The 24,662-nt window shown below is 40.7% G+C and overlaps 1 protein-coding gene across 1 annotated transcript in view; it reads right to left on the bottom strand.

Annotated features, from left to right (window-relative positions):
* The window catches only part of rap1gapb (RAP1 GTPase activating protein b), an 82,303-nt gene extending 65,896 nt beyond the window's left edge, over nucleotides 1-16,407 (bottom strand). The window contains exon 1 of the mRNA XM_029431175.1: nucleotides 16,151-16,407. The gene's annotated coding sequence lies outside the window, so the exon portion shown is untranslated. The remainder of the gene's footprint in view (nucleotides 1-16,150) is intronic.
* Nucleotides 16,408-24,662: the final 8,255 nt, after the last annotated feature.

Raw genomic sequence — 24,662 nt, 5'->3', positions numbered from 1 at the left:
TGGAAGGAACAACAGGAGACCAGGAACGTTACACATGTGTGATACACGTAAAGTTAAAGTCCCTAATTAACAACTGAACAGGTGAAACTTCTACTAGTATCACATCTTTGTCAAAGTCATTTCATTCCTGCAGAAATGACTGTGTAGAAAGCCAGCAGGGTTTACAGGGCAGCATGCTGCTGGCTGTCTCTGCTGCTGACTCCACGCAGAGGAAATAATCTCAAAAAACCACCGGACACTGTCAAACACCACAGGAAGTGACCTGGAGCGTGGCAACAAAACACCATGCGTGTGTTCCTCCGCACTCCAGTTCCCGCAGGGTAGGTGACAATACCTCAGCTTGAATTCTATTTATATTGTTGGCTGTCAGCGACATGAAGTGATGATGTGATCAGGGTGAGGATTTGTGAAGCAACACAGTAACATGTTCCAAAATAGATCCAAAAAAAGCCAAGCTTAGCTGAACGCACCCGTCATCCATCATTAAGCCATCTTATAAAGCAACATATTCGTTTTTCAGTGCATCGCATCTTATACGCCGCATTAAAAACATTGTACTTCGCATTGACTAGCATTGCACTGATTTGTTGACTTAAATCTGACACATATCCTCGAGCAGATTAAACCACCCACCGCCCCCCCGAGTCTTGTGTACACTGAATTTAATTGGCAGGTGCACGAACACACATCATGAATATCAATTATTGCTTAAGTGGAGCTGTGAAAATTAGCCCGGGCGCTTCTATTGTGGAAACTCAGACAGGCCTTTCACTGTGGGGTTAATGCCAGCACTAAGCCACCGTGACAATTCTGTCCTTGAGCTTGAATTATAAATTGAAAATGTGTGTGGGCCCACATGATTGTTTGGCAATATGCATGAAACTTTAGATTTATTAAGAGTAAAGGAAAAGGAAGCTAATTATTTTTTTCAAGATCATTACACTGATGCTTGATGAGGTTTGCTCCTAGTTTAGACAATTAATTAGTTTCCTATGTAGGCAAAGCGTGAAGCAGCGTATTCCTCTGTTCTATAGATCTTTATTTTTGTGCACAGAAACAGGAAAAACACATAAATGAGCCGTAAACCTTCATAACAATGAAGGTCTGCTGCTGTGTGAACTAGTGCAACAAATGGGCAATAACCTGCACCAAAGAAATAGTCCCCAACAAGTAAAAACTAGTCCCGTTTCAGTAACGTTTTTAAATCAATGGACAAAGTACCAACTAAGACACTGTTGGTTTTGGTCTTTCTCTGGTATCTTTGCCAATATAAAGAATACAGAATAACATCAGCGTTACTCAGAAAATGGCTTTCACTTCAGGAGTTACCTGGCAGAGGCAAAGTCTGAAGGTTTTAGGAGGTGGAAAGCCACATCATCATCATCATATAAACCCAGAACAAGCAGAAAGGTAATAAAAAAAAAGCTCTGGGGACACAGTGTACTGAATGACTGTCTGGCTCCATTGATTATCGGTGGACCTTCGTTTTCTGGGCTTTTAAGTAAATGAAAGTATTTCCTGACACGAGAGAATGACTTAACCGAGGTCAAAACTCTAGCCCACGATGTACCTCCAATCCAGGTTTTGAGTTCAACAATACATGAATGTAATATTCCAATAGATTACTTACTGGTGCTGCTTGTGTCTCACTCACTGGGCTTAATTTCCATTAGCGGAGCCGTTATCATTATCACCTCCATCAACGGTGTATCTGGTGGGCACACTAATCCTAATTAACAGGAGGAGGTGGGGCTAATCAGCCAGGCCAGTTATCTTAATGTACCTGTTCTGCTAAGGAGAAATGGAGTGAACGTAATTAAGTCAACAAGTGTAATCACGATGTCTTGATGAGAGAAGTGGGATAATCATCTCTGATACGGCAGTGCTGTCAGGTGGAGGAAAAGCACAATAAATGATTTAAATATAAATTGTCTGAACACAAATTAAGCGGTAATTGCAGGTGAACTCAGATGACCTCTTGATGTCGAGAAAAGAATCCAGAAATCTCGGCGTGTTTGCATTTCGTTCGTGCCCGTCAGCTCCATAATAACTCAGCAGCTTGCACAAGACAAACACACACGCTGAAATATTGGATTTTACCCTGGGCTCTAACGGGGGGAAATGAAAACGTTCAGCGATGAATACATTAGCAACATCGAAACACTTAAACTTAGCAAATTAAGTGTCTAATTTTTCCTCATGTCTTTTACTTACTATTATTAACTTTGACTGCTTTTTGTCTGTTAGATGTTTTATTCAATAAACACATTTGGAACTCAGTCATTAAGGATGTAAATAAATAAGAATCACAATGAATGAAACACACATGGTCACAGGGGAAGTTGTCTTGTTTGTTTTTTGAGGGTGGCCGGTAGAGTTGTCCACCGGTCGGAAGGTCATCGGTTCGATCCCCGGCCCCTGCAGTCAGCATGTCGAAGTGTCCTCGGGCAAGGTACTGAACATTCTGCATGAATGTGTGTGAATGGGTGAACGCTGACATGTGTTGTAAAGCGCTTTGAGTGATCGTACAGATTGGAAAAGAGTTTTATAAAAGCAGTCCATTTAGCGTTTAAGAGATGCAGGCATCTCAGAGCAGAATGACACTTTTAACTCAACACAGTGTCTGATACATCATGTAACAACATTATGTCACTATTTTACATTAAAATAACAAAATCATTTTGCTGCTTCACTGACGTGTGAGAATGGCGTCTCTGTCAGTCCCTGCACTATGTTACTTCGGCGCCAGGTCGTTCATCTCCCGGGAGAAGTTTGTCAGGCTTCACGGCACGGAGTCGATTTTGTGCCAGAACCGGAGCCACACAGTGGAACCAGGTTCAGCAGCGTCTATACGGACTAGTTGCTGTGTCTTGATGTTTGGCCGCGTTGACTCGCTAGTTTTTAATCATTCATTTTTATTTTTTGTTATAAAAAAAGATAAGACACAAATAAAAACCCAGCTTTTAAACTTCTCCACAACAACACCACCACCTACACTAAAACACAAAGCTCCTATCAAGCAGTGCTCACAGTCCGGCTCGGCAGAAAGCTGCTCACGTCACTGTCAGAAACACAGATCGAAGCAGGACGTAGGATGAGGATCAGGAGAGCAGCCCAAACACACCAACACAATGTGTGTGTCTTTGACACATGTGAAACATTAGCTTGTGAATAAATGCTGGATTACTGAATAAAAGGCTCCAGTTTAGACACTTTAAAATGAAATGAAAAGCCCATCAAATAATGTTTTCAATGAAGGTTGTGTGCCTTGTTTAACGTCCCCTGAGGGTTGACAAATGTAACCATAAAGGAAATAAAAACATGTTGAGGCTGTGGCTGGAAACGGCAGATGTCCCTGAGAGATGGAAACATTTGGAGGATGAGAGGGAGAAACAATGAGTCGCCAGAAGATAGAAAATGAAAACATGGAACATGGTGAAGTAAACAAAGTATTCACAGAACACGAGACCTGAGGGGTATGTTTTGTGGAGCAGTGATTCAAAGGAAGTCGGAAATTTAATAGAGAATTGATTCTATTTAGGTATTGAATGAAAAGGGTTATATTCTCTAAATCTCCTTTGTTCAAAATGACATCGAGCGAAACACGAGCGGTCGTGTGATCAGTCGATTTGGCTTTCTGACTTCCTGCTCTGTTGTTGTTGTTGCTCCGCTGCCCGGCGGCAGCAACCCCCCCCCCCCCCCTACCTATTTATACAAAATAGCGAGGCAGAATAATTGCAATAATAAACTTTGACTTTAAAGGTGAGTTTGTGGAAGGGAATAATTCAATCTGTAACGATGTATTCAAACTGTGTATAACACTCCAAGCCTTACACTCCAGTAGAGAGGGGGGGTGGGGGGGGGGGGATCTTAAATTGCCCTCATTAATCAGACTGTATTGTTGTTCTCTTTGCTAATCCAAAATGCAAAAACTAGTGAGCTGTGCTGAGCAGATTATCATGACACCAAAGCATCTCAAAAGGTTAAGTAAAGGAAGCATTTTGGATTCAACATCCTCGTGCGTTCGCTTCTCACCAAGGGTGAGGAAGCAGACGCCAGTTCTACAACATAGTTTAGGATTCGACGACATGGTTTGCATTTGAAATCGATTCAAACTAAACCACAAGGTCCTTCGTTTCGTTCTTCTTGATTTGTGAGTGCTGCATCTGCACCGAAGAGCTGTGAGGTCTGTGGAATAACTCTCGCCGTTGTGACACCGCATCAGAATCCAATGAGGCAATAACTCTCGACTGAACGAACATTTTTCCATCAATGTGATTCATATATTTGTGTATGTCATGTTTTAGTCACATGACTCGCTGGCGGCAGGAATCCATCACAGTCAACACGAGCCTGGAGAGCTGCAGCCAACAGTGATGACAGACCATCAGGACACTGGAGAATATGAATATGTCTCTCACCTTCATGATGTAAATGCTCTCCTTTGCAATCACAGATGTCTACCTGCTGCGGTGAGGCCGCAGTGCAGACTCCTCATTACTGTAATTGTGTTTCCCTCCTCTCTTTGCTCTCTGGGGAGCAGCAAGGCAATGTTGCTCATCTCTCTGACATTTCACAGCAGCATGCTCTGAGTAGGATATCGACAGTGGCAGTGGCGTTTCAGCAGAGACGAGTCATCGAGGGTCAGTAAGGCCGTCATCTTATATATATTTCCATTAATGCTTTAAGTAATTCACAACGTTTGTTCCCGTCAGGCTCAGTTAACGTCATTTCATTGCTGCCCTCTCCCTCCCTCTCGCTCATATAAATTGGAGCTTTTATCCAATCAGAGTCCCCCTCTCTGCTGTTGACAGAATGGGGACCATGCAGTTGATTGTTTTATTCTTCAACCAATGAGATTTCGAGTTTTCCTTGGATGGGCGCATTCATTAACAAGCCTGGAGCCGCCAAACGTCAGCATTTCTCATGATCCGAGCAGATCCAAAAGCGTACAAACAGCTAGCACGCAACGTGGCATTAATCCAAGAAATAAAGTTTCTTTTGTGACGTTTAGATTTTTAGAGTGCTTTTAGTTTAGACTTTTTCTTAGATCTGAGGAGAAGAACCGGATTTGGTGGCGGATTTACTGGCAAAGCATTATTTATGTGTCATTTAGCTGGTTTTTTTTTGGGAAGAGGATGGACTTTGTCTTGAAATGATGAGCAGCTTTGGTAAATGTAATACATTTTTATGTATCTTTATTTGAGTTATTGATTATTTAGATTTGTTGCTGCTGGTGTGAACGATGTCCAGATTCAGCGGCGGCTGGCTGAGCGTGTTGGCATGTGTGTGTGTGTGCGCGTGTGTGTGTGTGTGTGTGTGTGTGTGTGTGTGTGTGTGTGTGTGTGTGTGTGTGTGTGTGTGTGTGTGTAGCAGTTTTTGGCTGGAATCTGTGGGGAAGCCTGTTGAATCCTGAGGTTTTTGAGTGAATTTGACAGGATGTTGCGAGTTTGTTCTTGTGTATTTGAAATATATCTATTTGTGACGCAGCATCCTGTCCTACTGCGTACAGCAGAACATGTCCTTAACATAAAAACATGTTGTGAGTTTTGATTACATCTATTGGACTGTGGACAATTACAGTCTCCACTCCATTAGGGTAACCATCACTGTGGTTGCGTATGTAAGGGGTGATTACATCAAATGACAATATGGTGAGTTTATAGTAAATCAGTTTATCTTCTGCAGGATAGCACCTGTTTTAGATGAGGTATAATTGTTTTCATCGACACAAAAACACATTTCTTTTCATACGTTGTGATTTATAAAAGTGCTACACAAGAGAAAGATATGTAAATAGCACTTAGGAAAATTTCAAAACCCCCCCTGCGGGGCTTGTGTAAACTGAATGCTAATAAGATATCCCGCAATCCTAGCTTGTGAGTGCACCCTTGCTGCCGGTCTTGATAAACTAGATTTCCCACGAGAGCTGCACAGATGTATCTCGAATGTATAAGTGAGAAATAACTATTAACACATATCTGTAAGTCTCTCATAAAAAAGGTAAAGCATACGTCTATCCACAACAAAATGACGTTCCCATTAAAGGGAAACATATTGTCTAAATATTGTTTTCAACATGTGCAAACTTCCTTTTGTTGACTTGGATGAGAAACACATGTGATACCTGATACGAGAGAGACACTGCAGTTTTGTTGTATGGGAACATCATCTTTAGGAGATAAAAGCTGCTATTCATCGTCTATTATTCACTTATCTTTTGATAAAACTAACTAACTTAACTTCATATAACCTCAGTGAGTTATGGTGTCAAGAGTAATTAGATTCTAAAATCTAAACTTTCCGTGGCAGAGACATAGTAACGGGAGAGAAATTGAGAAGATGTTTTTTGGGGGGGGGATGCAGCGATATGAAGGAAAACAGGTCATCATCGTCACGAGGTCTGACTCACGTCTCCTGCAGGCGTGTAAGCTATGCACCGAGGTTCTCAGGCTCCCCCGACCTCACATTTCACATCTCTCGTTACGTCATCACGGCGCCGCATCACTAGACCGCCTGGCCCTGGATGTAGTATCCATTCTGTCTTTTTATTACATCTGACAGGCAGAGGTTTACGTATAAAGAGGGCTTAGATTTACACCACGGGCTTCTCTCCAGTACTGTCCATTAATCTACTGCACAGGCAGAGCTTCCACCAGCTGATGCAACCCCTCCATAAAATCTGTCTTGAGTCATTTTGCCTCCGATTCAGAGGATTGAGATCTTCTTAAAAAAAAACCCTGGTGAGATCATTTCACAGTTATTCCCTCCGTGTCAGGGATGCAAGAGTTGAAAGAGAACTTTCATTGCAATCAATACATTGAGGCTTCAGCCTGCTGTTTCACACATTAGCACCTAATTCTGATTGATTTCTTTGTTTATACTTTTCCCAACAAACTTTTCCTGACATTTTGACGTGCTGCTGCGATTACTGCAATGTTACAATCAACCAATCGATCACCTGCTGAACTGAATCCGACAGATCCCGACACATCTCGTCTCGTTCTTTACCAGGTGACAGAGAAAACAAACACCTCACTCACTCACTCACTCACTCACTCACTCACTCACTCACTCACACGTGGTCTTTGATCTGTGGCGTTGTTGCCACCTGAAGCTTACATCATTAAAATGTTATAGTTTCTTCTGACGCTCTTTAAATAAGACGATTAAAAACAACAACTTGTAGTATGGATTGGAAAACAGAGAAGAAATATGGCGCAGCGGCAAAAGACAAAAGCGCCTCTTGTGTCGCCTGTGAACACATCATTCTCTTGAGAAAAGATGGCGATGCTACAAATGTCATTGGTCATCAACAGCCAGGAGAATTCTGCCATTTCTTGTTTCCCTGTCCATATGATTCTGTTTCAAAACGCTTCCTCCAGGCACATGTAAAATGCATGAGCTGTTGATTGCAACCTTTGTAAGTGGCCCGTTCTACAGCTTGTATTTTAGCTTGCTAAGTACTTTCTATACTTTGTACTTTCACATCTAAAACAGCAGCAGAATGTGCATGTTCAGAAGGCTGGCTTCATGATAGCATCAGTTCAGGGAGGGTTACAGTTAGTCGGGCTGCTGCTGGCAACAAAATACATGTATAATTATATAAATAATGAATACTGACGGTGGCCAGCAGGTAAGCACTTCAAGGACTTGATATCTTTTTGTCTTTCTCTTGGCATGTGTGTGTGTATGTTGGAGGTGGCTGTCTTTACTCTACTGAATTACAGAGGTGACAGATCCAAGGTCCTCATGCTGCATGAGTAATGGTCAGGATTGGGCAGCCAGCATTGCCCATCAGGCCCAGAGCTCATGATGACTCGTATCTGCCTCCTGACCTTTCAACAATTCCAGAGTTGTCCATCACCGTTCCCCCCCCCCCCCCCCCCCCCCCCCTAACAGAAACACAGCACAAGAGACTTTTCTTTGTTTGCATAGCAGGTAATGTCCAGAGAAGCCTCAAAAGGATTTCACTTTAGAGATGCTGCCCGATCAATGAATACTGTACAAGCTCTCAGCATGAAGGAGCGGATCAGTCGAGTAATAAATCAAGAGTCTTTCAGCTAATTGCTTCAGTTGTACGTCTCAACACTCTCGTCAGCGTCTCTGTACTCGAACTGCTCAGCACCAAACAGCAGAAGAAGACAGTAAGCGACAGGTGACCTCAGGAGACCAGACTGTAGCTAAAGAGGGGAGTAAATGTTGGACTTACATTAGCCAGGTGGCGCGAAACATGACTTTAAAAGAATGCTAAAGTTTCTCTGCTGGATTATAACTGTTTGCAAACAACTTTTTAACGCATTTTTAGGTCAATGTTGTGTTTACAGCTTGTTGCCAAGTGGCCAAAGATTTAAGAGAGAAAGTTAAAGTAATTATCTCAAAGATCTTCTACGTCACTAGCTATCGCAGAGTGATTAGGCCTGCAGACTAGTATTAAGTTACTCTTTACAATAGAGTACTTTTGCTGGCTTCATTACCAGTTCTGTATACTGTAGAAACCTCATAAATGCTCCTCTACACACACACACACACACACACACACACACACACACACACACACACACACACACACACACACACACACACAGTTTTGAAGGAGAATGTCATATGGTACATTTTTATCAAGCAACATCATTTGACAATCTTTACAGATATAGACCATAAGATGCGTCATCCTCCGCCCCAGCACAAAATCCCAGGCTGCTAATGTTTGTGTTATTTAAAAAGACTCCCACTCTGACTCTATGTTTCATGACCAATTTAGATTTGCCAATCGCTGTGCACATTCTACATTGTGATAAACATTATTACTCAGGGATCTGTATGAGAGTTAAATGAGGAGTCATTATTATAATTTCAAACACATTAGTCATTTTATTTTCTCTAGCAGCACCAGTGTTCCTGAAGAACAGGCAGTTTTTTAATGTAACAACACTCTGGAGTTTAAACCAAGGATACTCTTACTTGAAGCTCACAAATCTGTGGACTGTGCAATTTTGCACCTGACTGAAAAATAATTTACGAGTCTGAGAACGTATTTCAGAGGAGAATCTGTGAAAAGGTAAAAAGGCTGCGAGACAGACATATCTTTACTGTATATGCAAAAGTGTACGCTGCACCAACCCTGCGAGTACGACTCCAATTTAATCCGAAACATTTCAACAGCACAACAAACCTACAGACAAAAACGACCATGAGGAATGAACACCTATCGCAATTTCAATAAAGATTGACAAGCATAAGACAAGAATATGATAGATTAGTGTGGATGTATTGCACCGAGGGCAACGTGTCAGTGTGTGAGGCTAGCATTAGCTTCAGCAGCTACAGTGCAGTGTAGTAGCATTACATATCGTCAGTCAATCATATTGTCTTTATTACCATAACTGTCCAGGTAGCAATTGTTATTAATAAATAGAACAGTGTGAAGTAGCAAAGGATCATGGGAGTTCACCACCATTGCGGTCAATGCATTGTAAAGTACACAACTCAACAACATTTATAACACAGCTCGAGTCGTTTTTAGACATTTTAATGCGGAAATTGTTACATATTATATCTTTATGTTGTCACAGGCTTCTTGTTTATTATATAGAAAATAATATTTAAAAAAATCACTTTATAGAATCTATTTGCAATATTGATGAGAAAAAGATTTGATATGATGAGTATTTTGCCTATATTATTATTATTAATAATAATAATAATAATAATAATAATAATATTAATATTAATATTAATATTATTATTATTATTAATATTATTATTAATATTATTAATATTATTATTATTAATATTATTATTATTATTATTATTATTATTATTATTATAAGCACTGCAAGATATCAGCATTGGACTGTAAACTGGAATGTTTTCAGGTATAATTTTTCTTTATTTCCCTTGTATTCTTATCTATATTAAAACTACTGCTGAACAAACAAGCAACAGTGTTGAGAAAAGACAGAAAGCTTCCCATGGAGTCAACGGCTCAGACTGTACAATCACAATCTGCAGATTAACGTTGTTCCCACTCACAGGTTCAGGTCTCAGCTCTTAATATAATGAATTGCTGCCGCTCGTGTTTCACAGATGCCCTCTAAACCTCTCCACAAACTGTCGCACATAAATTGAAACCTGGCTCTCTCCCTCTCTCTCACGCTCTCTGAGCATCAGGGCTTCTCTTCAGGAGGACAGCGCAGCAGATGACTCAACTGAAGCCTCGTATCATTTTCCAGATGAGGATGTGAAGACGTAGGGATGTGTTGAACTCACAGAAAAATGTGATAATGTGCTCGCTTTGCCCGGCAAACAAGGATGTAATGAAAGAGGAGGGATTTTTGATAATGTGCTCCGCCAGGGCGCCGATACCTGAAGGATAATGGATTCCATGTTACTGTGAACCAAAGTGGCAAAAGCTATCAAAGAACAAAATAGGTGGCACAATGAAAAACAAATCTTTGTGAAAACTCTCTGACCCGTCTTTGGGAGAGTGCAAAGTTGGCTGCTCGTCGTTCATTACATATGCAGATGAAAGCAGCTTTACTAAGATTGGAAGAGGAAAATGATCAAGCTGGTCTAGTGCTTCTCTGGCAATAAAGCCGTTACATGAAATGGGATCTCTGGCAGCACCACAGAATACCAAACAAGTCTCCTGTTTATATCGGCCATAATGGACTCTTTTCTCACATTTATAAGAACACCAACAGACTGCGAGGAGTGTTTCACTGACGGAGCGGTTCAACACAAAACACATAAAAATACTAAATTATAAAAAGACAATTCTGCAACAAATACGTTGTTTAATGTCTGCGGTATTGTTTGTTGTTTAAGATAACGTTTTCATCCATTTTATGATAACGCTTGTTATTTTTAGGACATAAAACTGTAGAACGAACTCTTCTGGCTGTATGAAGATGTCTCTTTTCTCGTTGATTTATCTGCACTGCATATCATAACGGCATTCTTTGTATCATGCAACAACAAAAAGATTAAATAAAAATGATTAAGTAAGCAGTGATAAAAAATAAGAGCAAGATAAATGCATTTTGTAAATGCAAAACAAGGGGCTTTTGTTAAAGAATCAATAAAACTCATCGCATGATGAAAGGCAGAGCTTTGTGCTTTACTCTAATCTTTTTTCTTATTATTTCCCATGAGACAAATAAATGTACCGTAACCCTAAATAAGATAAGAAAAACAGGTTTGTGTGAAAATGGAAACAAATAAAGTTATTGGCTCTGCAGGAGCCTTTGTCTAAAGACTGCAGGTTTAAAACTAATGATTTCTGTTTAATATAAATATATAGGAAAGTGAAGAGTATCAGGAAGTAGATGGGGAAAGTGGACGCAGCATTTCAAGTTGTCCATGTAAAAACTGTTGTCCATTTGTCTCCATAATTACAGGCACCTACACGTAATTGAACATTATTAGGTGTCTAAGTGTGACTTCATTATATTAGCCGTGCTGTGCAGCTCTGTCTCTCTCTCTCTCTTAACATAAAACTAATTAGAAAATGTACCAGAGAAAAAAACTTCCCTCAATGTAGTAGACTAAAGGTGTCAGACAAACAAACTCCCTTAATACTCAATGTATCTTTGTTAGTGGCGGTGTTTTCCCTTATTGCCAAGCTTCTCTCTTATGCCTTTGCACATTCAGCCTCCCCACAGCCCAAAATCCAGTCTTCATGTAGACAATATCTAAAAAAAACAATACCATTTCAGGACTTACAATGCTTATCAAAGTCTTGCATTGCTCAAGTTTGACATCTTAAAAGGACTTAATGTCCCTGCTTACCCTTGCCAAAGCTGATTAGCATCAAATCATGTTGCTGGCATTGCTGTTGCACAAAAGATTCAGTCATTTCAAACCAGATGTACAACCTATAGGAGCTAACCTAGCAGTTAGCACTAAGGTGAGCTGACATTATCTATAAGTTCACCTTAAGCTAACATTCTTGCACGGTTAGCTTAATGCAGGGGTGTTGTTTTGTAGCCATGCTAACTTAGCCTACATATGTTTAGCTAACAACACTCGATATGGTTGGTCTCCTTCCACAGAGGCAAGATTCTGGAGGTAGAAGACAGACCATTTTGCTGTACATTAAAACATACATGTAGCAGGAAAGCTATACGTTGGCCTGTTGACATGTGTAGCAGAGCGCTGCGAGGCAGCAGATATCCCGCAGTGCAACAGTGACATCGATCCTCCTTCAGTACAGCAGCGGGAATCAATGAGTTATCATTACTGTAAGGTAAACAGTCATTTGTCTCGCTATTTTCAACTATTATTTTTATCTTCAGGCAAAGGCAAACACAGAAATGATGGCTTTAGCTGGACGTAAATAGACTTAGATCAACACAAGTTCATGGTCGCTGCAGCGGTGGAGGACATTTTACACCCTTCACTTCACAACTCATACCACACTACAAAATTACTCCGTCAGTCCAGCATTGAAAATGTTATGTAAGTAAAAGTATGAAGTTATAGTCAGGAACATGTACTTAAAGTATTAACAGTAAAAATGTGGAAAAAATCTCCCTGTCACTGCTAAATTGCCCAAACCTCAAAATTATTAACAAATAAATGAAAAAGGAAAAGCAGGAAACCATGAAATATTATCATAATAATGCATAATGCATTATGAAATACTTCATATCAAACTCGACTAGTCAACTAATTGTCTCAGCTGTACTTGTAAATAGTGTTGGGCAGTTTAATTGAATTAATAAATACATATTTTATAAGATCTTCATACGTTTTGTATGCAACAAATCTTACATTTGTAATAATAATTGTAGTGGAAGTGCAATCTTAGAGTAGAGCAAGTCAAAGTACAGCGCTGGAGTAAACACATTGCACCACTGCACTGACACGAAAACCAACATTTGCATTTACAGGAGCTTTACGATGAGAACTACAGGTTCTCCTTCCTCTCGCTCGTCTCATGTTTGGCTTATACCGAAGGCTTAACAAACACAGAAATCGCTTTCAAGTTTTCATCTTTTGTGAAAGTCAATGTAAGCCGACAGAATGAGGCAAACTGTGAGTTTGTTTGATTCAATGCAGCATGAGTCAACTGACAGACAGAGTGCGATGTAATAATCTGTTTATTGCTGCCTATACATGCAGAATACTACAACACAGTTTAGGGGGGGGGGGGAAAGGGCAAATAAAGGATTCTTTCTCTGCTTCATCCCTTCTGCTTTGTGTTCCTTTATAATAAGGAAGAACGTGTCAATCACGTGTCACTACCTTTATATCAAACATCCATGAGCAATATTGACAACTCTTTCAGATAAATCCACAAACATACATACGAAGTTATTGTTGTTGAATGAAAACAAATGGAAGTGGAAGAAGTGCAAATTCCCCGAGAGAGTCTAGCATATGTTCAACTCCTGTTGTAGGTTTACTGTGCCATCATGAAGAATATACAATAAAAAGACACAAAGGCAACAAAGAAATGTGGTATCCCTTAATAATAATGCAGGAACCCCTCAAGCAACAGGCACCCTTCTGCCCCGACTCGTCACAATCAGACCGGTGGTGCATCAGTTATGACTTCTGCGTCCTTAACCGGCCAATCTGTGTAATGTTCCAACTCATACAGAAGAGCACATGTTTATGTAACACTATATTTGTATTTTATAGCTACAGTACTTTTTTTGTTGGTATATTAACCGTCTTGCAGCATCAAAGTGTCCTATTATGATTCAATGTCATGTATTACAGTCTCTAAGAGTTACTGGTATTTCTCATACAGACAATAAAAGGAACAAGTGTAAGCCGTTTATGGCCGTGAGTCATTGAAAGGATATTTTCTTAGGATATTGTTGTGTTTACGGGACAGTGTAGAGGTGTATAAAGAGTCCACGAGGGGAAAGTTAAATAAAGCCTGAAGAGGAGGAAGGGTAAACTGAGAGCTGTAAGGATTACTAAGGAACACATTACCAGAGCCACGTAAATTAAAGTCGTGTCAATAGAGGGGGCAACACCGCATCTGCTGCAACGTGCAGAACAAGAGAGAGGCCACAGAGAGCAGGGAGCATTTAAGCTTTCATTCGAGCAGAAAAAAGGTTTGATTTTGATTAAATGAATCCATTTGCTTTCACAGGGGGGAAGTGTTGGCTCTGAATGTGTGCTTCTTGTTGTGTTTCGCTTACTCAGCAAGTGCAACATAATGAGAGTGAGAATTAATGATTCGCTTCAGCGTTCATCTGAATGCAGAGTTGGTTGTTTCATTCATGAATTTACTAACTGGGTATAGATGACATTTGCTGAGCTGCACAATTTAAATCTTTTTAATGCTTTGTCGTTTTTGTACATTTTTGATTTACAACATCGTCCCTCTAATCTCAGCTGGATGCATTGTTGCCCGTGTGAAAACACGTCCTCTTGACCATCAGGTTGTTACTTTCAGGCGGTAACGTCCCCATGTGTGGTTACTTTAAGTGTCTTCTTTAAAGAGGAACTGTATATTCCAAACATGTAGCATGAATCAACAAGCGATTCTCTTATTATCTCATAAATCCATTTTCCAAAGTTAATGTCTTTTAAATCCCCATCAGAGGGAGAAAGCCTTTGAGCCAAAAAAAAACCACATTGTCTTCAGTATCTGATCTTGTAATTTAACATTCAAATGTGGAATTTAGAAACACTTTGAGCATACTGTCATACAAAAAGATGTCTCAATGTGGCAAAAGATACGCACAAAACAATCCTGCTCTAGATGGGAAAGGTTTCATTGGCCAGGGAAACATAAACAGATGATAGACTAAAGCAGATTAGAGAACAGTTTAAGAGTGTTAACGAGTTATAAACTGCACCATTTGCGTCAATCTCCATCTATGAAAAGTCTACGGCTGAATAGATGATGACAAATGTGTCATCACCTATTCATCCGACTCTTCGTCAGCATATAAAAAAGTAAAAACGTTTATAGATCAGACCCTACAATTAGGGAAATAGCCTAGTGGTAAGTGGCTGCACATATATGGTGCTGTGCAATCTGCCTCTCATTCACACAAGAAGAAGAAGAAGAAGAAGAAGAGAGCATGTTTGACATTCATCGAGGTGATGGACCAGACCTCCCAGTGTGCAGTAAGGTGTATGTTTTCTGCACCCTGCTGGGCTCCCAGGTCACCCAGGACCAGAGGTTGTGCAGGTCATCATTAGGATGCAGACAGACACTCTTCTACTTTTCCACATTTCAGAAAAACCGCCCAGAAAACAACCGACATAACTGTCGCCGCCTGCTGCTAAGTGCTGTAGAGATGAAGGGATGACACATGAGGAGGCTGACATCTCTATGTCAGGATAGTCTAATATTCATGAATAAATAAATCACACCTGTGACAGTCACTCACTTAAACATATTCACACAGGAGCCGCCAAGAGCTTCCCCAGCTTCCCACCAGCTGTTGAATGCCTTGCTCAGAGACCCTACAGCATAATGACACATTTCATTGCTCAGATTCAGGATTCAAACCAGAGGCAAAACTAAACATGCTGCAACCAGCAGACTGCCCCTTTAATGGGATGTACAGTGATATCTGACACATGGGAAAAAAGACAATAAAAAAAAAGGATCTGTAATGTTTGTCCTATAAGCTCCTCTGCAATGTCCTGCATTGTCCTGAGTTTCAAACTCACTGCTGCGATAGAAAAACATATCTAGTGTACTGCAGTAAAATACAGCAAATGAAAAAAACAAAGACTAATTGCAGGTTTAATCCGGATTATTTCTGCATGTTAAATCATTTAAATTAAATCCATGTTCCTATATTTAGTAAACTGTTGGATTGATCATTGGTAATGGGGATTTTGCATTTACTGGCAAAGGCTGAATTAATTACACATCAAATATTAAAATTAGGTTGCTGTAGCCGAAAATCATGCATAAAATACCTTGCAGGTTACATTATTGTTGAAGGAATTGCACTGTTGACGCAGTGCTCTCATATCTAACTGCCTCCTCCTTTGTCAGGTGCACATGTTCAGCCACAGCGGGCATGAGATTCATGATATAATGAAGATAAATTAACAATGTGTAATTCCGGTTGTTAATTGGGTTCGGACCACGCGAGATAACTCTCAGGGGGAAATGACAATTATGCAGAAATGTTTGCTTTAGAAAGTTATTTTCTCTTACCTTTTTTGTTTTTTGGGGGGAGAATTGTGAGAGGTGCTCCTCCTGGACGCGCTTCCTCACTGCTGTTATAGATGATGAGAGCCACAAAAGGTGGTTTTAATTTTGCAGAAGCTGAAGGGAGGGAGTAATTATTGTCGCATAGGTGGAATAGCGGTATTTTTTGTTGTTTTGTTTTTAAAAATCGGATTTGAGCTGCTGTCCCTGCTGGAGGCAGCAGAGTGGAGAGGTGAGTTCAGCCAGATCCTCGGCACGTATCAGCATCTGATGCTCAAGTCTCTCTTTTCCTTTCTTTAAAATCGAACATGCTGACACTGTCACGTGACCATTCCCCACCGTCCAATGCGCTCCCTACTACTCCTCCATCCACACACACCAACTAATGTTGCAGCTTACTATGCAGCGTTTTAAGAGCCTGGGGGAAAAAAACATACACGTTCCTCCTACATATGAACACACTGGCTTCTGTTAATGCATTGCCAGCAAAAATAATGTTTGGAATAATTTCGAAAATGAAAGAGCCAACTATGGTGTTGGAATAACCAGGAATGTATTTGTTATTCTCTGTGTGTATATTGGGTGTCGCTCTGATTATATCCTGAGTTCAGCTAACAGTTTGTTCATCATATACTTGTGTGTATCGTTAATGTGGAAACTCGTAAATTGACTTTTTTTGCCATTTGTGTACGGCAAAGTAATAAAAGGATTGTTATTCTACAACCGAAGGGATTCTGTCAACGACGCAACACACAGCAAATGGTAGCCTACGATAGACTAGCAATGAACGAAGCGCATGAACCAGGTCACTCCCGGGTTGGACATCTCAGTAGCTTACAGTACTCGGCTGATCTCCTGAAACAAAAGACATCTGCTCATTTTCACAATATTCACAATACACACCTATGTAGTAAAACAGCTGAGAGTTTCTTCTGATTTAGAGAAAGAACCACCCAAAACTGAAAATGTTGGTATTTTTACACACACACTGTTCCTCCATGCAATACTGCTGGATGTAACCCGCCTGCTTTCCATACACCATCCCCTTCTAAAGCCTCATCCATCTTTCGTGCCAGTCTGTGTCCATCAGCGATTCATGTTTGGCTGAAAAATGTTGCCTCCGGCGCTGCTGATGAGAAGGATTTGATGTCTACGGCTGTGTGAAGCCGCATGAATTAATTCGGTGAAATTATGGATCCCACATGGGTAATGGATAAAAGCGCTGTGTCCGATGCACCAAAGCATAAAGTTTGATTTTGACATAAGATTTTTTTTTTTAAATGTTTGAATGAGCCTTGAGAGAGTTACATAAAAAGTAAGAAATGTGAATTTTAGGGTAAAAATAAAGCCTTTGGTCAAGGTGCTGGTCTGATGTTTTTATCAATGTTGATCCTGACTTGGATATCTCAACAACTAGTGGATGGTTTGTCATGAAACTTTGTTCACACACTCATGATCCCCAGATAATTCACATAATTGGGTGGATTGTCATGAAGTTTGGTACAGACAGTACCCTTAATTCTCCAGGAGATCGCGACCTGGAGGAAGACAGAACTGCATAGTGAAAGCGAGGCTTATAGGGAATCTAAACACCCATGATGTCATTATTCTATAGCCATTACATTGGGCGATCCACATTTATTTCATAGTGATAAGTTCAAGCAAACTTGTCTGTTGGCACTTTGAATACAGTGTCTTTGGGAATTGCATTATATAACTAAATGTTTCTGCTCATAGTTACATTCATTAAGACCCAATTCTGTCTTAAACGTGACAGTATTCCTTCTTACTTTACATACAAATGATCCCAGTGCGTTCCACACAGTGAGGTTTATAGATTTTAAATTTGGGGGAAAGATAGCACTGATATCAGATCTATAATCTCTATCGGCAGATACACTGAGTTCAGGTATCGTAATCGTTATCAGGAAGGAGAAGACGTTGGATTGTTGCATCGCTATTTCAGTGAACTTGCATACATGTCAGTTTAAATTTGTGACCACCTTATGGTGGAGCTGGACCAAAGGCAAGTGGGTCACCAAAATCACTAGCAATCATCCTCTTGATGTATATCCATGGGAAATCTCCCAGCAATATGTCCAGTTTTTGTTGAAATATTAGGCTGTGGGCCAATGTTGGACAGACAGGCAGGCTGACCTTACCATCCTGAAGGATATACGCATGAAAACGCTGCAACTAAACTATACCTTGGCTGAAACGCTCCATGAGAGGAGACTGTCAGTGTTTTATCAGTTCTTGTTTCTTGCCTCCACATCTCTGTATCACTCCTACAACTCGTACAACATGTTGCACCTCAGACAAAGTCTTTCTTTCACAGCAATACCTTGGACCTGTAGTGTTGCTCCTGTACAGTCACATCAGTCACTGCTATCTATTTTTTCAAAGATGAGTTAAAGCCAGAAAGAGTTGAGAGGAAAATCCTCTTTTGACTGTCTCTTCTATAATACATGCCAAACAGCCTGCAGCAGCTGAGATTCTCTTGTGTAACAGCATCATTTTGATGCATTTTAATGAATAGCGTATTACCTCAGCCCCCCCGACCTCACTGTTTGTTGTCCCGCTTCAGCTGCTAAAAGCCTGGAGGCCAACTTTGTAAAATCCCTGACCAGTTTTAGGAAGGGTATTGTCTTGCTCTTCGGTGTATTGATTGCCTGCTTTAGGCAGCATCCAGCCTGTCCCATTTAATGCACTGCTGCGTGTGAAGGAAACAAGAGATCCGTATGAGTAGCTGCAGACATTTCTAGAATTTAATGACTCTGAGAACATTTGTGTTTTTGTGTCTGTGTAGGATTTCCGACACCACACTTTGTCCATAGTTCTTCTTCTTTTTATCTTCATGGTTTGCTATTTCTTTTTTTCTTTTTTTGCCATTTTCTTTTCATATCTCATCTCATCTGTGCCTTTGTCCTCTTATTTTTGGGTCTGTCTTTGTTGTTTTTGTTTGAGGTTCGCCACCGTCACGGCCATTCGCAGCAAAATCCATACAAATTCAGATATCACAAAATATCTTCCAGCGGCCGCAGATCGTCTCAGCCTCGTCTTTCTCCTCCAGGACTTTCTGAACATCTTCAGAAATTATATTAATTCACCTACGCTTTTTTGATCACACCGTGTTTTTTGAGCGAGTACATTGCAAACCTCTATGGGATGTTCTGAAAGCGAGCGCCATGTAAAGGTGCGTACATATATTTTCTCCTTCCTCCCACTCTCTGACCTCGTAACCTTGACCTCCTCCCGAGCCATCTGTTTTACAATTCTGCTGGGCTTTAACAACTTCAAGCAATCACTGCTCTCCAGGAATGAAAAGCTATATATTCACAGAAGCATCCGATGGGACAGAATATCAAGAGAAAGCAGCTACAATATGTGCAAAGTAAACCTATATTATGATTCTAATTATTATTATTACTTGTAGAGCTGCAGCAATTAATGTCAAACATTTGGGGAGCGTCATCAAGGAGCGTATTCAGATATATCTATCATGCAATCTTCTCCGCAAAGTGATTTTACGATACTGTTACAGGTGCAAATTCAGGGTAAAAACCTTAGTAATTGTTGACGATGGGTCATTTATTTACAAAAATGGTCGACTGTCTGTAGGATCAGGAAGTACCTGGAAGTTCACTCGATTTAAAACAGTAAGATATGTGACAGTACATACATTTTATTGGTGCAGCTTTCCTACAACGAAGTTAGTCCATATTTTCCTGCACATCTAAGCACTTTATTGCATCTCTTACTGTTATTGTTGCAGTTTTATCACATCAACCTTTTATTGCAAAGCATTTTAAATGTCTTGAATCTTATTAAGTTTATTATTGGTGTTTATATGTGTGTGTTTTCTACGCTGACTTGCTGCAGAAATAATGTCTTCTTGTGGAACGATAAAGATCGGAACTGAACTCATAGAATATGGACAAAATAATGTGAACACAATATAATACAATTCAATATCCCCACAATGAAAATACCTCTGTTGAAGCTATTGTTCAGCTTTTGTGGAGACTGCAAGAGAACGATGAATCAGGTTCATATAGTATGAAGTCCTATTGCTCTGAGCCCAAACGTATAATGGATATTGACTTTTTAGAACACCTAAAGCCCATTGAAAGCAATTTATTCGTCTCTTCTGACTCATTTGTCGTTAGCTGGGAGGTTATTAGATTCCTGTGGCCTGAGAAAATTCAATTTCTGAAATCGTTGTGGGACATTCAATGCACAGGCCGTGCTTTATGTCATTCGGGAGGAAGTTGGCGAAGGATAATGGTCCGAGTATAGAGTTTAACTGCACTAATAATATGAAGAAAGAAAACATTCTGAGGTATTATTAGGGCTTTCACAATAACATATTCTCATTACACAATTATCGTTGCCAAAATAACGATATAAATACCAAAATCGAACCAAAAGAACAATTAAACTAATGGGTCAAAAGGCTGATAAACAAAAAATCCACAAGGCCAAACATCTGCCAACACGATATCAGATGAGTAATATTTTTTACTACACAGTTATTGGCGACACCAGTATATCACGACACCCCCACGTGTTATAAGGAATAATAGACATAAACTTGTATTTAATTTAATGATAATTTATTTCATTCATCACCTCAGGTTACTGTGAAACTCTAATGGCAAAAGGCAATTATCATTATGGGTTTCTTCTTATATAATGGTGTTGAGGGGGACTTGTCCCAGCTGACTTAAATGTCTGATTTTGTGAGCACAATATAATAGAGCAATCATCATTTGCCCATCAGGAACGACTTGCTGAGCAATGTTTTCTGTGAGACTGTAGTCGGGCAGAGTCCAGCATTGAAATCAGTGAACACTCTTCAGAGCGGGCAGATCGAGAACAAGCTCTGCCTGTCGGGAGACCGGCATCAAGGCTGCCTAATAGATCTGTATTCATTATTCAGACCTTGGCTCCACACCGCACAGACATTTTGCAGGGAAACGACAACATCATGTGCCTGTAAAAAGCTGCGGTCACGGTTCGGTTAAGGTGAGGACCCAAATGCAGTACAATGGATGATGATTTTAACCAAAAAGAGAGCTTTATTAACAAAAGCTAATAAACATACAGAAATACAAAGTAACAAAACACAAACCAATCAGGGACGAGCAGGACACGAACATGCTGAGCAGGACACGAACAGGCCGAGCAGGACACGAACAGGCCGAGCAGGACACGAACAGGCCGAGCAGGACACGAACAGGCCGAGCAGGACACGAACGGGCAGATACGGGGCAGATACGGGCAGATACGGGCAGGTATCAAACACGTAACATGAATCACAATCCGACAAAGAACACTGAGACAGACAGGGATATATACACAGACACTAAATGAGGGAACGAGACACAGCTGGGGAGAAAGACACAAGGGCAGGAAGTAATACCAGACATGACACAAGGGGAAGGGAACATTTCAAGGGACGGATCCCAGACATCCCAAAAATCCAACAGGGTGGGTGGAGGGGCGCCGGAGGGGGTCTAAGGCCCGCTGGAGGCGGGGCAGGAGACCGCTCTGGAGGACGGCGAGGCGAACGGAGAGCCTGGGCTGGATGCAGGTGGAGCCGCTCAGGAGGATGGCGCGGAGGCCGGCAGGGAGGCCGTCGTTTTTCACACAGGTTTGCGATCTGATTTAGAGAACACAATTTTCACAGTTTATCATTTTGACATATCAGATCATTATTTCTTCCGTAACACATTTGAAACTTTATTGCATCCGTCAAAGCTCTTGTCTCAGGTGTAACAGTTTACATGTTGCTGCTTTAATATGGAACGTTTCAAAGAGAAGTTAAAGAAACAGTTTGACATTTTATAAAATTCTGTTATTTGCTTTCTTGAGAGAGCTCTGTCTCGCATCTGTCTATTAAATATAAATCTCCAGCCAGAAGATGGTTAGCTTAGCTTAGCATAAAGATTGACTCACTAGCATTAAAACTTGGACTGTAACTAACAATTAAAACTGCCTATTATTTTCTCAATTAAATGATCATTTTGATTTATAAAAACTCCAAAAATAGCCAGAAACTCGAGAGTCATGCTATTAGGTCTCGGCCTGTTCGTTAGATGTTTTGTGTTGTGTTTGTACTTCCTGTTTTATTTTGTTAATCACCTGTTCTCTGTTGTTTCTACTTCCTACCCCCAGGTGTTCCCAATCTGTTCGTTAGTGTCCTCCCCTGTGTCTCGTTCTCTCTCACTTCTTGGTGTGTATATAGAGTCTGTTTTGTTTGTCTCGCGTTGCCAGTTCATCTTCGTACTTCGATGTCAAGAGTTCCAGCATTAGTCCCGTCTTCCTGTTTCCCAAGCGTTTGATTCCCCGGCTTCCCCGGCTTCCCCGCTGAGTATCTGCTCGTGTACCAAACCTGTTTCCGTGACCCGGCTCTGCTCCTGGATTACCCCTTGATGCTTTGTATGATCAACTGTCTATACGTGTACCATAGCAACTGCAAAGTTTTCAGTAAAGACTATTTCCATTCAACATTTATCTGCCTCTGTGTCGTGCAATTGAGTCCCACCTCCCTTCTGTCTTGATCGTACCGTTACACATGCTGAACTTGTTTCCCTGTCTTTATGCTAAGCTATACGCTAACCATCCCCTGGCTGTAGTTCATATTTATCCGACAGACATGAGACATCGATCTTCCAATCTGTATGTATGTATGTATGTATACTGGTTTGTGGTAGGTAAACTTGCAGGTGGGGTAGAAAAGAAATGTGTTTGTGGAATTATGAGGAGGGTATGTCTCCCGTTTCTGACAGGAAGCTTAAACCTTATCTCAGTGACGCTGCAGTCAGTTCACATTTGAAAGCTGTCTCACACTAGAGTACCATAATCAATTCATTTTAGTGAGCTGCGCTGTGCACAAGCCCTGTCTGAAGAGGACAAATCCTCTTATCCAAGTAAATCGGAGATGCGAGTGGACTTCATTATTCTCCACGAGTCAGGTCCAGGCTCTCCTGTTAACCAGACAATATTATGTCCAACTCTGCGTTAGCTTCAGTATAAATAGACTCTCTACATGAGTCAGGGATGCACTTGCGTTTCAGAGTGAGAGAATGCACGACCCTGGAGGATGGTGAACGTCAAACCGCTTGGTTGTGTTTTTTATGCACTGGCTTTTCAATAGTTGTGTAGAGCATCACGACTGCCTCTCTGCGTGTGTTCTGTTCTGATTGGTGTTTGTTCCTCCGCATTTTCATTTGATGTTTTATTGCCAAGTAGAATAAGCATATACTCTCCCGATGGCAAACGTCTTCTAAAAATAATTTTCATTTCATAAATCAAAGGTAATTACTAATTTGTCCTATTGTTCATGCCAGTATGTGTAGTGCCATTGACTTTCCTCTCTACATGAGTCACGATTTATTCACATATCAGAGTGGGTAACTGCCCACCGCTGGAGGAGGACTGATGACAACCTTTTATGTGTACTGGCTTTTCAATAAGCACCGGCTGCTGCAGTAATACAGTCTCCCTCCCTGCATGTGGTTCCATTATTTTATGTGTTATCTGCTGTTCGAAAAGCCCTTCAGACAACAACTGTATCTGTAAGAGAAGCCATTTAAAGTTTTGTAAGAGCTACACTCATCTGTGGATTAGTAAGTATTCAGTTGCACAACTGCTCTGCTGTAAATGTAGGAAAATTGCTCATTTGCAGCCATAATTATGTTGATTTAAGTCGATGCAATTCATCAGTTCATTTCTGTGTTTCTCTCCACCTCAGGAAGAATATACTGTAGGTGGTGCTTTATGCAGTCATTCTTTTTTCCACGTGATGCTGTATGTTGTCAGTGAAGGTGATTGGCCTCTGCTGAGATGCATTCAGGCAAATTGATTTATGTGAGGTTCTTTAATTTAAGCTCCACATGACCCTGTCATGTTGACACTCTTAAAGATAGATGGCTGACAACAAAAGAGGCTGACAAATCATGTAGGAGGAATTTGAGCTTGGAAACACAATTGTGCCCATCAAGGTTGTCTGCACCGCGACATCCTCTGATCTAACAGTTCAGGGGTCTCAGGTAAAATTTTAATCCGTGCTGGAAGATATGTATGTTCATGCAAAAGGAGTGTAGTATCTGCACCGATGATTTTCGGAGATTACAGAGTTTTTTCTAAGCTGTTTTATCTCCATTTGTCAGGTCCAAAGAAGCACCCATATACTTTTCTTCGGGGGCGACACTGTTGGGTGATCTGTGTCTGCTGGTCCGTGGCGCAAGCTCCATTGAGCCTGGGATCAATATAACCCAGTTTAATCTCAGTGCTGGTGTAATAACCCAGAGCATTACAGTTGAATGCCTGTGAGAAAAAGAGCTCCCCCCACCTTCAATGATTGAAAACCACATATGTGGAGAAAGAGGGAACAGGTGAGGAGGGAGATAGTGTGTAGGAAGGTGTGCAATGTGCATCGTTTGTGGGTATAATAAGTTCAGGTGTGACTTGCAGGCTGTTTGTCTTCCGTGAAGACAGATCGAGTAAAGAC

Source organism: Cottoperca gobio, chromosome 5 (genome assembly GCF_900634415.1).
Source record: "Cottoperca gobio chromosome 5, fCotGob3.1, whole genome shotgun sequence".
NCBI classification, from domain to species: domain Eukaryota; kingdom Metazoa; phylum Chordata; class Actinopteri; order Perciformes; family Bovichtidae; genus Cottoperca; species Cottoperca gobio.
This window is presented reverse-complemented; position numbering and strand designations above follow the sequence as displayed.